The following is a 10000-nucleotide window of genomic DNA, read 5'->3' on the forward strand; positions in this document are numbered from 1 at the left end:
TGAATTTAATCCCTGATGGTCGGAAGCTTCGCCCATCGCCACGCGCCTCGCCCTTCATAAAACTGGGAATGGTGACAAAAAGACCGATAACTAGAGAGGGCAGGGATTACCGTCATTAATGCTACTGGGCTGGAAACAATAGGGAGGGCGGTATCTTGATTGTTGGCAAGGTGGTTAATTTGATGGAGGAAAGATTGGATTAGGTGGGAGAGAGCAGACAGTGGCCGGCTTGTTTACGAGTAGTCGGGTGAAAGAGACTGGCTAACTATTGAGTGTGGTTAAGTAGAGTGAACAGAGGAGACTAGCTGGGTGGAGGAGAGTACACCTAGTAAATTAGTTGGGATAGGAAAGACATTATCCATTCAAGTGGAAGAGAGGAGAAGTACTAGGTACCTAATTCGAAAAAAAAAAAAAAAATGCCTGTTAGAAAGGTGAGACAAAGGAGACATTACCTCGTTACATGGAACATAAGGGAAAGTAGTTAGTTAGGATAGAAGAGACAGTGAGTGGGTAGTTAGATGGGATACAGGAGGGTGGTCAGTTGATTAGATGGGATAAAGGAGAACATGGCTCTTTAATATTTTGGACAGTTACTTGTGAATTAAGTGGAACGAAAGAAACAATGGCTAGATAATTAATTGGGATAGAGGAGAACGTATTTGGGTAGTTATGTGGAATAAGTTAGACCGTGGTGTGTTGTTAGCAGAAGTGTTACATGAGGAAGAAAGAAAAGAGTAGGAAGAGGAGTTAAAAGTATAAAGGGATGGTGTGGGAAGAAGAAAAGAATAAGTAGGAGAAAGAGAAGGAAAAGTATATAAAAAGTAAACAAACCTCTAACAATTAGCAGAAATATTATATGAGAAGAGATAAAAACATATGAAGAGAAGCTCACAGAATGGCAGAGTAGCGCATGATGGAGAAAAAAAATAATTAGGAAGAGAAGGAAGAGAAGAACAAAAATACATAAAAAAGAATAAATAAATAAATAAAACCTGTGGCAAGGCACACTGGATGCAGCTGGACAAATTCACGGAACTGCAACAGAATCCACAGCAACATTGCAACCATTATTTACCTTCCCTTTATGCCCACGTGGGAATGTATTGAAGCTGAGACGATGCAAAGGAAAAAGGAAAGTAGCATTCCATATGTAGATTAATTCCACAAGTTGTGGTGCGCGAGTGTTCATTCCTGGCTGACCATGAGGCGACCAGCGCTGAGAGAGGAGTCTTTATTGAACCTCCTAGGCGAGAAGCGACCGAGGTACAAAAGAGAGGGCGGTGAAGGACACGTGTTTGTGTACGTTTCCAGCAACACCGTGGAGGTTTAATGATAATGTGATGCCATAAGAGGGTTTAGAGTTTGTAGGATGTTGGATTTTACGATGTTTATGTTTGTTTTTATTTTATCATCTGTGTGAAGGTAGTGACACGTGTGCTTGTATGTTAACAGTAATGATGCTTCTGCTTCATTATAAACTAGATGACACACCAGGAGTTAAACTTCATAAGATAGAGGATTTTACTATTTTATTTATTTATTTATTTATTTTTTATTTTAATCGTCTGTGTGAAGTAGTGTGACAGTAACACGTGTTGTATGTTAGCAGTGATAAGGCATGTGTTTCATTATAAGCTGGATAACACAAGAGGATTTAAAGTTTATAAGATGTAAAATTTTTGCGTTTTCATTGCCAAGGAATCAAAAAATCATCTGAGTGTATCCAAGGACACGTTGTCTGATACGCTTTCACGAATAACACATCCGTTTCCTTACAGTCTGGAGAACATAAATGTTGGTGTTCATAAGATGTGTTTTGATAATCAAGTAGTTCAAGATTTTTATTTTTATTCATTTATTTATTTTTTGTAAGAGGGGCACTGGTGAAGAGCAACAAAGGCACAAACAAAGGCCCATTCATGTGCCAGTCCCTAAAGAAAATTATTGAAAATATAATCCAGAATTGGAGGATGTGTCTTGAAACATATCTCCTCAAAGACACTCATTGATGGGGAGTGTGGCGTGACAGAAGCAGGCAGGCACCTCCAGAGTGGTTATGTCTCCTCAAAGACATTCATTGATGGGGAGTGTGGCGTGACAGAAGCAGGCAGGCACCTCCAGAGTGGTTATGTCTCCTCAAAGACATTCATTGATGGGGAGTGTGGCGTGACAGAAGCAGGCAGGCAGCTCCAGAGTGGTTATGTCTCCTCAAAGACATTCATTGATGGGGAGTGAGGCGTGACAGAAGCAGGCAGGCACCTCCAGAGTGGTTATGTCTCCTCAAAGACATTCATTGATGGGGAGTGAGGCGTGACAGAAGCAGGCAGGCAGCTCCAGAGTGGTTATGTCTCCTCAAAGACATTCATTGATGGGGAGTGTGGCGTGACAGAAGCAGGCAGGCAGCTCCAGAGTGGTTATGTCTCCTCAAAGACATTCATTGATGGGGAGTGTGGCGTGACAGAAGCAGGCAGGCAGCTCCAGAGTGGTTTCAGCCTGGGACACTTGTTGTGGTACGTTTTCAGTAACATTGTGATCTGGATGCCACTAAGGGATTTAAAATTTGCGATATATTTTCTTCCATCATGGAGTTATAAATTATAATTATGGAGTTAAACGTCCGCTGTTATTTACTACATCTTTGTTATATTCTGACTAATTATAAAGGATTTGTTCTACGGATTCCGGCTAAAGGATGTGAGGAAGTTCAGAAATTTATTGTGCAGAAAGGATTAAACGCTTTCTTTCTTCAATACTGCGAATGTCCTCACGCGGCACAAAGTTGATGAAGCAAGTGAAGCACAGTGCTTGTTAAACCACCACTGCAATCATGAAGTCCTTCACAAGAGGAATAAGACAGTAATTAGGCTGTTAGTGCTGAGGCATTAGGGGGCTTCAGCTAAAGGTGGTGTATAGCTAAAGGTGGTGGTCAAGAAAACTAGAATCATGAAAAGAGTTCCAGAGTTTGCCTCTGAAAGAGGTGAAATAGTGGACATTTTTTTTTTTTTTAATTCTTGCGTTAGTGAGCTGAACAGTCAATGAATAAGAATAAAATGAAAGTTATTAGGTATGTGAAAACACGATATCTCTTGCATTAATAAAGCGGACATTATAGGATCAAGATAAAAAGATGAAAATCGTTGAGAGATGGAAATTGAACATCAGACAGAGAATTGTTAAGTTTGCCATTGAAAGGTGAAAGAGTAAATATACCGGTGAACTCTTGCGCTAGTAAGGTGCACAGAATATAGGTAGAAATAAGCAGAAAATCATAGGGCTGTGGGAACACAGTATCAAGCAGAATTCCTGAGTGTGCTAGTGAAAGATGTGAGAGTCAAGATACTGCTTAACTCTTGCATTAGTAAGATGGACAGAATAAGAATAAAAACAAAGCCGGAGGGACGTGGAAATAAGATGCCAAGGAGAACTCCTGAGTGTGCCAGTGACAGTGAATACATTGTTCAACTCCTGCATTAGTAAGGTGGACAAAATAACAACAGACATAAACTCTTAGTAATATGCAAGTAAGATATCAGACAGGGAATTCCCCAAGTTTATCAGTGAAAGAAGCCGCTCATGTTAACACACCAATCATTGCTTTCTGAAGAGGAATAACTACCACAAGGAAATAATAGTGTTGCAGCCCTCACTGACGAGCTTAAGCCGTTTTTTTCAAATATAAAGGTCAGTTTGTGAGTGGAAAGCACACCTCAGGCGGCTCTCTCTTAACTGATGGGGCGAAGAAGATTACTGACTCACAGATGTACAACAATGTGCTCTCAACTTGACACTAAAGGAAGAGTTTACCGCTTCTAAAAAAATTGTGCTGGAATCGGACACACGTGCATCATACAGTATTATAATACGTAGAATACAGAGGCTGATTCCTAGATACATAGGCAGATCGACACACAGATACATACATACATACATACATACATACATATAAAAATAGATAGAGAGAGATATATAGATAGTTTTAAAGATTTTCTACACTACGCAGTCACACAAGAGTCACACTCCACACTACACTACACACAAGACAGACAGACAGACAGACAGACAGACAGACAGACAGACAGAGAGAGAGAGAGAGAGAGAGAGAGAGAGAGAGAGAGAGAGGAGTTAGGAAGTAGGCTATTTCTCAATCTGTAAGATAAATAAATGTTGAAGAATTACATTTACTTTTGTGAACTTTCTCTCTCTCTCTCTCTCTCTCTCTCTCTCTCTCTCTCTCTCTCTCTCTCTCTCTCTCTCTCTCTCTCTCTCTCTCTCTCTCTCTCTCTTCTCCCCACTTTCTAATATCTTCCACTTATTCGTTGTTCATGTTTTCTCCTCTTTTTTTTTTTCCTTTCTTCAACTTTTGTCGTATCCTTTTCCTTTTTATCAATTATCCCTCATTGTTTCCCTTCATCACTTTTTCTCCCAATCCTTCCTTTATTATTTTCCTCCCTCCCTCCCTCCCTCCCTCCTTTCTTTTTTCTTTCTTTCTTTTCTTACTTGCTTATTTTCATTCCCTCTCCATTTTTTTTTATCTTATTATTTTTCCTCCTCCTCCTCCTCCTCCTCCTCCTCCTCCTCCTCCTCCTCCTCCTCCTGCTCCTCCTCCTCCTCCTCCTCTTCCTCCTCTCCCCCCTTCAAACATGACATTAATTCTGTATTTTCTTTCCAACAAGATCAGCTTTTTTTTTTTTTATTCCGCTAAGAGTAATTTCTCCATTTTCTATGAAGACCGACTAGGGGTAACGTTTTCTTTCTTCACGAGAGAGAGAGAGAGAGAGAGAGAGAGAGAGAGAGAGAGAGAGAGAGAGAGAGAGAGAGAGAGAGAGAGAGAGAGAGAGAGAGAGAGAGAGTCCGATCTCTATGTAATGAAGGCTAAGTGATGAAAGAGGTCAGTGAGGTGAGAGTGGTGCTCAGGTAAACAGTCATTAACTTAATTAACTTTGCTGCAGCGTAAATGAAGTGAAAATGTTACTTACCTTGTTAACTATTGCGTATTTTTGTGGCTTGCTTTGATATTTTGCCTTGTAGATAATAAGGTGGAGGGGCACGTGAAATTAGAAAAGAAAATATAACAATTGCTCCGCCTAAAACTTGTTAAGCTTTTTATTGTTCATTTGATTCTTTATTTTACGCCAGAGGTTTATTTTATTGTGCTAATTTTACGTCTAGATAAGAAGGCTAAGCAGTACAAGGAGCAGGAAATAATGTGATAATTTTACGTCTAGATAAGAAGGTTAAGCAGTACAAGGAGCAGGAAATAATGTGATAATTTTACGTCTAGATAAGAAGGTTAAGCAGTACAAGGAGCAGGAAATAATGTGATAATTTTACGTCTAGATAAGAAGGTTAAGCAGTACAAGGAGCAGGAAATAATGTGATAATTTTACGTCTAGATAAGAAGGTTAAGCAGTACAAGGAGCAGGAAATAATGTGATAATTTTACGTCTAGATAAGAAGGCTAAGCAGTACAAGGAGCAGGAAATAATGTGATAATTTTACGTCTAGATAAGAAGGTTAAGCAGTACAAGGAGCAGGAAATAATGTGATAATTTTCTCGCCTAGAACTTGAAATGTATTCTGATTTTCATTATTTTGATATTAGTTTGTAGCTTTATTTATTTATTTATTTTTGCAGTGATTTACTTTAATTTTGTTATTTTAACGTATAGATGATGAGACTCAGAGATGCACGTGGGAGTGGAAAAGAATATGTAATAGAATTGTGATGTGTATTAGTCTGTTGGTGGTAGTTCACAGTGTTGTTGTGTGTCCAGTGGCAGCTGTTGTTGTTGTTGTTGTTGTTGTTGTTGTTGTTGTTGTGGTGGTGGTGGTGGTGGTGTTAAGAAGCAGTGTTGTGGTACTCAACGCTTTCATTGCTGCTAAAAACATTGTTATTTATTACATTTACCTTCATAACATGCAGTATTCTTATTACTTTGCACAACTATTACATAACCACTACTACTACTACTACTACTACTACTACTGGTATCACCACTCCACTTCATGTAACAGTTCACGGATTTTCTCACATTTTTCCATTTTTACGATAATTTCAAAACCTCCACCTACTCTTTTCTCAATCTTTAAACATGAATATAGTGTTACAGAGAGAGAGAGAGAGAGAGAGAGAGAGAGAGAGAGAGAGAGAGAGAGAGAGAGAGAGAGAGAGAGAGAGAGAGAGAGAGAAGCAACAAAAGCGAGACGAAAGAATGAAGGAGTGCATGAACTTCAAAATGTTTAGTCTCTCCCTGTCTCTCTGTGAGTCTCAATTGTGATTTTCAAGGAGCCCAGGTGATTCTGTGTTGCCTTGTGTTGTTTTGGAAGTGTTTGGCTCATCTTTGTTTTTTTTGTTTATATTAATTCCTGTGTGTGTGTGTGTGTGTGTGTGTGTGTGTGTGTGTGTGTGTGTGTGTGTGTGTGTGTCATATGGTTGGTACTCTCTTCCTTGTTTGCTATTCATAAGTTTGTTTGATATTATCGTTTTTGACATGAAATACGAGATTGTGTTATCTCGTATACTCACTCCTACACACACACACACACACACACACACACACACACACACACACACACACACACACACACACACACGACTGCGTTCATTATAATCTGAAGACTCTCGTGTTCTCCTGGTGACTGGATTGTCTTCGCTTCGCCTCCGAGTGGCGTGTTCTTCATGTTCACTCCACCTCCGAGTCCCGTGTTCTTTAAAGTGTTCACTCCGCCTGCGAGTCACGTGTTGTTCATTTTGTTCACTCCGTGCCGAGTGGCGTGTTCCTCAACGTGCTCACTCCGCCTGCGAGTCACGTGTTGTTCATTTTGTTCACTCCGTGCCGAGTGGCGTGTTCCTCAACGTGCTCACTCCGCCTGCGAGTCGCGTGTTCTTCGTGTTCACTCCGCCTGGAAGTCGCGCGTTCTTCATCTTCACTCCACGTTCGAGTCCCGTGTTCTTCAACGTCTCAGCCTTTCCATCGTGTTATTTTTTTATTTATTTATTTATTTATTTATTTTTTTATGTAGGAAGGATACTGGCCAAGGGCAACAAAAAACTAATAAAAAAAAAAATGCCCACTGAAATGCCAGTCCCAAAAAAAGGGTCAAAGCAGTGGTCAAAAATTGGTGGATAAGTGTCTTGAAACCTCCCTCTTGAAGGAATTCAAGTCATAGGAAGGTGGAAATACAGAAGCAGGCAGGGAGTTCCAGAGTTTACCAGAGAAAGGGATGAATGACTGAGAATACTGGTTAACTCTTGCATTAGAGAGGTGGACAGAATAGGGGTGAGAGAAAGAAGAAAGTCTTGTGCAGCGAGGCCGCGGGAGGAGGGGAGGCACGCAGTTAGCAAGATCAGAAGAGCAGTTGGCATGAAAATAGCGGTAGAAGACAGCTAGATATGCAACATTGCGGCGGTGAGAGAGAGGCTGAAGACACTCAGTTAGAGGAGAGGAGTTGATGAGATGAAAAGCTTTTGATTCCACCCTGTCTAGAGGAGCAGTATGAGTGGAACCCCCCCATACATGTGAAGCATACTCCATACATGGACGGATAAGGCTTTTGTGCAGAGTTAGCAGCTGGGGGGGTGAGAAAAACTGGCGGAGACGTCTCAGAACACCTAACTTCATAGAAGCTGTTTTAGCTAGAGATGAGATGTGAAGTTTCCAGTTCAGATTATAAGTAAAGGACAGAGCGAGGATGTTCACTGTAGAAGAGGGGGACAGTTGAGTGTCATTGAAGAAGAGGGGATAGTTTTCTGGAAGGTTGTGTCGAGTTGATAGATGGAGGAATTGAGTTTTTGAGGCATTGAACAATACCAAGTTTGTTCTGCCCCAATCAGAAATTTTAGAAAGATCAGAAGTCAGGCGTTCTGTGGCTTCCCTGCGTGATATGTTTACCTCCTGAAGGGTTGGACGTCTATGAAAAGACGTGGAAAAGTGCAGGATGGTATCATCAGCGTAGGAGTGGATAGGACAAGAAGTTTGGTTTAGAAGATCATTAATGAATAATAAGAAGAGAGTGGGTGACAGGACAGAACCCTGAGGAACACCACTGTTAATAGATTTAGGAGAAGAACAGTGACCGTCTACCACAGCAGCAATAGAACGGTCAGAAAGGAAACTTGAGATGAAGTTACAGAGAGAAGGATAGAAACCGTAGGAGGGTAGTTTGGAAATCAAAGCTTTGTGCCAGACTCTATCAAAAGCTTTTGATATGTCCAAGGCAACAGCAAAAGTTTCACCAAAATCTCTAAAAGAGGATGACCAAGACTCAGTAAGGAAAGCCAGAAGATCACCAGTAGAGCGGCCTTGACGGAACCCATACTGGCGATCAGATAGAAGGTTGTGAAATGATAGATGTTTAAGAATCTTCCTGTTGAGGATAGATTCAAAAACTTTAGATAGGCAGGAAATTAAACCAACAGGACGGTAGTTTGAGGGACTAGAACGGTCACCCTTTTTAGGAACAGGTTGAATGTAGGCAAACTTCCAGCAAGAAGGAAAGGTAGATGTTGACAGACAGAGCTGAAAGAGTTTGACTAGGCAAGGTGCAAGCACGGAGGCACAGTTTCGGAGAACAATAGGAGGGACCCATCAGGTCCATAAGCCTTCCGAGGGTTTAGGCCAGCGAGGGCATGGAAAACATCATTGCGAAGAATTTTAAGAGGTGGCATGAAGTAGTCAGAGGGTGGAGGAGAGGGAGGAACAAGCCCAGAATCGTCCAAGGTAAAGTTTTTAGCAAAGGTTTGAGCAAAGAGTTCAGCCTTAGAAATAGATGTGATAGCAGTGGTGCCATCTGGTTGAAGTAGAGGAGGGAAAGAAAAAGAAGCAAAGTTATTGGAGATATTTTTGGCTAGATGCCAGAAATCACGAGGGGAGCTAGATCATGAAAGGTTTTGACATTTTCTGTTAATGTTTTTGGCTAGTTGGAGAACAGGCTTGGCATGGTTCCGGGCAGAAATATAAAGTGCATGAGATTCTGGTGATGAAAGGCTTAAGTACCTTTTGTGGGCCACCTCTCTATCATGTATAGCACGAGAACAAGCTGTGTTAAACCAAGGTTTAGAAGGTTTAGGACGAGAAAAAGAGTGAGGAATGTATGCCTCCATGCCAGACACTATCACCTCTGTTATGACTACTGCGGAAGCAGTAGTCATTCCAAGGAAAATCAGCAAAATACCTCCTCAGGTCCCCCCAACTAGCAGAGGCAAAACGCCAGAGGCACCTTCGCTTAGGGGGATCCTGAGGAGGGATTGGAATGATAGGACAAGATAAAGATACGAGATTGTGATCGGAGGAGCCCAACGGAGAAGAAAGGGTGACAGCATAAGCAGAAGGATTAGAGGTCAGGAAAAGGTCAAGAATGTTGGGTGTATCTCCAAGACGGTCAGGAATACCAGTAGGGTGTTGCACCAATTGTTCTAGGTCATGGAGGATAGCAAAGTTGTAGGCTAGTTCACCAGGATGGTCAGTGAAGGGAAGTCTGCCCCTCGTAATATTCCTCACCCGCGCAGTGGCATAATCAGCGCAGTCACCACAGAGTGAAGAAGACGCAAAACTGCCGCGACAGGAGTGTTTCCTGGTTAAGGCGGCGTGGTGCAGCGGGGCGTGGCAGCGTCAAAGCGGGAAAAAGACTCAAGTGTGTAGGGCAGTGGTTCTCAACTTGCAGGGTTCAGTACCTGCAACAAGGTCAAGAGCCACTGGTGTAGAGAGAGACAAGGAAACACACGCCTAAATACTTGGGATCATACAAATATAAAGTATTTCTATACATGCAGAGGAAGATTACTGAGGTGTTTATCCTGGCCAGGGCGGCATGATGCAGGGAAGCATGGCAGTGTCGAGGTAGGAAAAGCTCTTAAGTGTATAGAGAGACACAAGAAAACTCATGCTTAGGCACTTAATACAAGATGAAAGCACTGCAATATGTACACGAGGATTGTTGCAGTTTTTACCAATGGAGTGCAGGAGCGTCGAGGCGGGAAGACGTCTTAAGTATACAGAAA

At 41.6% G+C, this 10000-nt stretch overlaps 2 long non-coding RNA genes across 3 annotated transcripts in view; one reads left to right on the top strand and one right to left on the bottom strand.

The window, feature by feature from the left end:
• Window positions 1–890, bottom strand: part of LOC135095274 (uncharacterized) — a 2729-nt gene extending 1839 nt beyond the window's left edge. Inside the window, exon 1 of the long non-coding RNA XR_010264197.1 lies at window positions 1–890. This exon is cut by the window's left edge and continues 4 nt beyond it. This is a non-coding gene — a long non-coding RNA (uncharacterized LOC135095274).
• LOC135095190 (uncharacterized) overlaps window positions 1–10000 on the top strand; it is a 36841-nt gene that overhangs the window by 3353 nt on the left and 23488 nt on the right. The window lies entirely within an intron of this gene.

Source organism: Scylla paramamosain, chromosome 48, assembly GCF_035594125.1.
Source record: "Scylla paramamosain isolate STU-SP2022 chromosome 48, ASM3559412v1, whole genome shotgun sequence".
In the NCBI taxonomy this organism is placed as follows: Eukaryota; Metazoa; Arthropoda; class Malacostraca; order Decapoda; family Portunidae; genus Scylla; species Scylla paramamosain.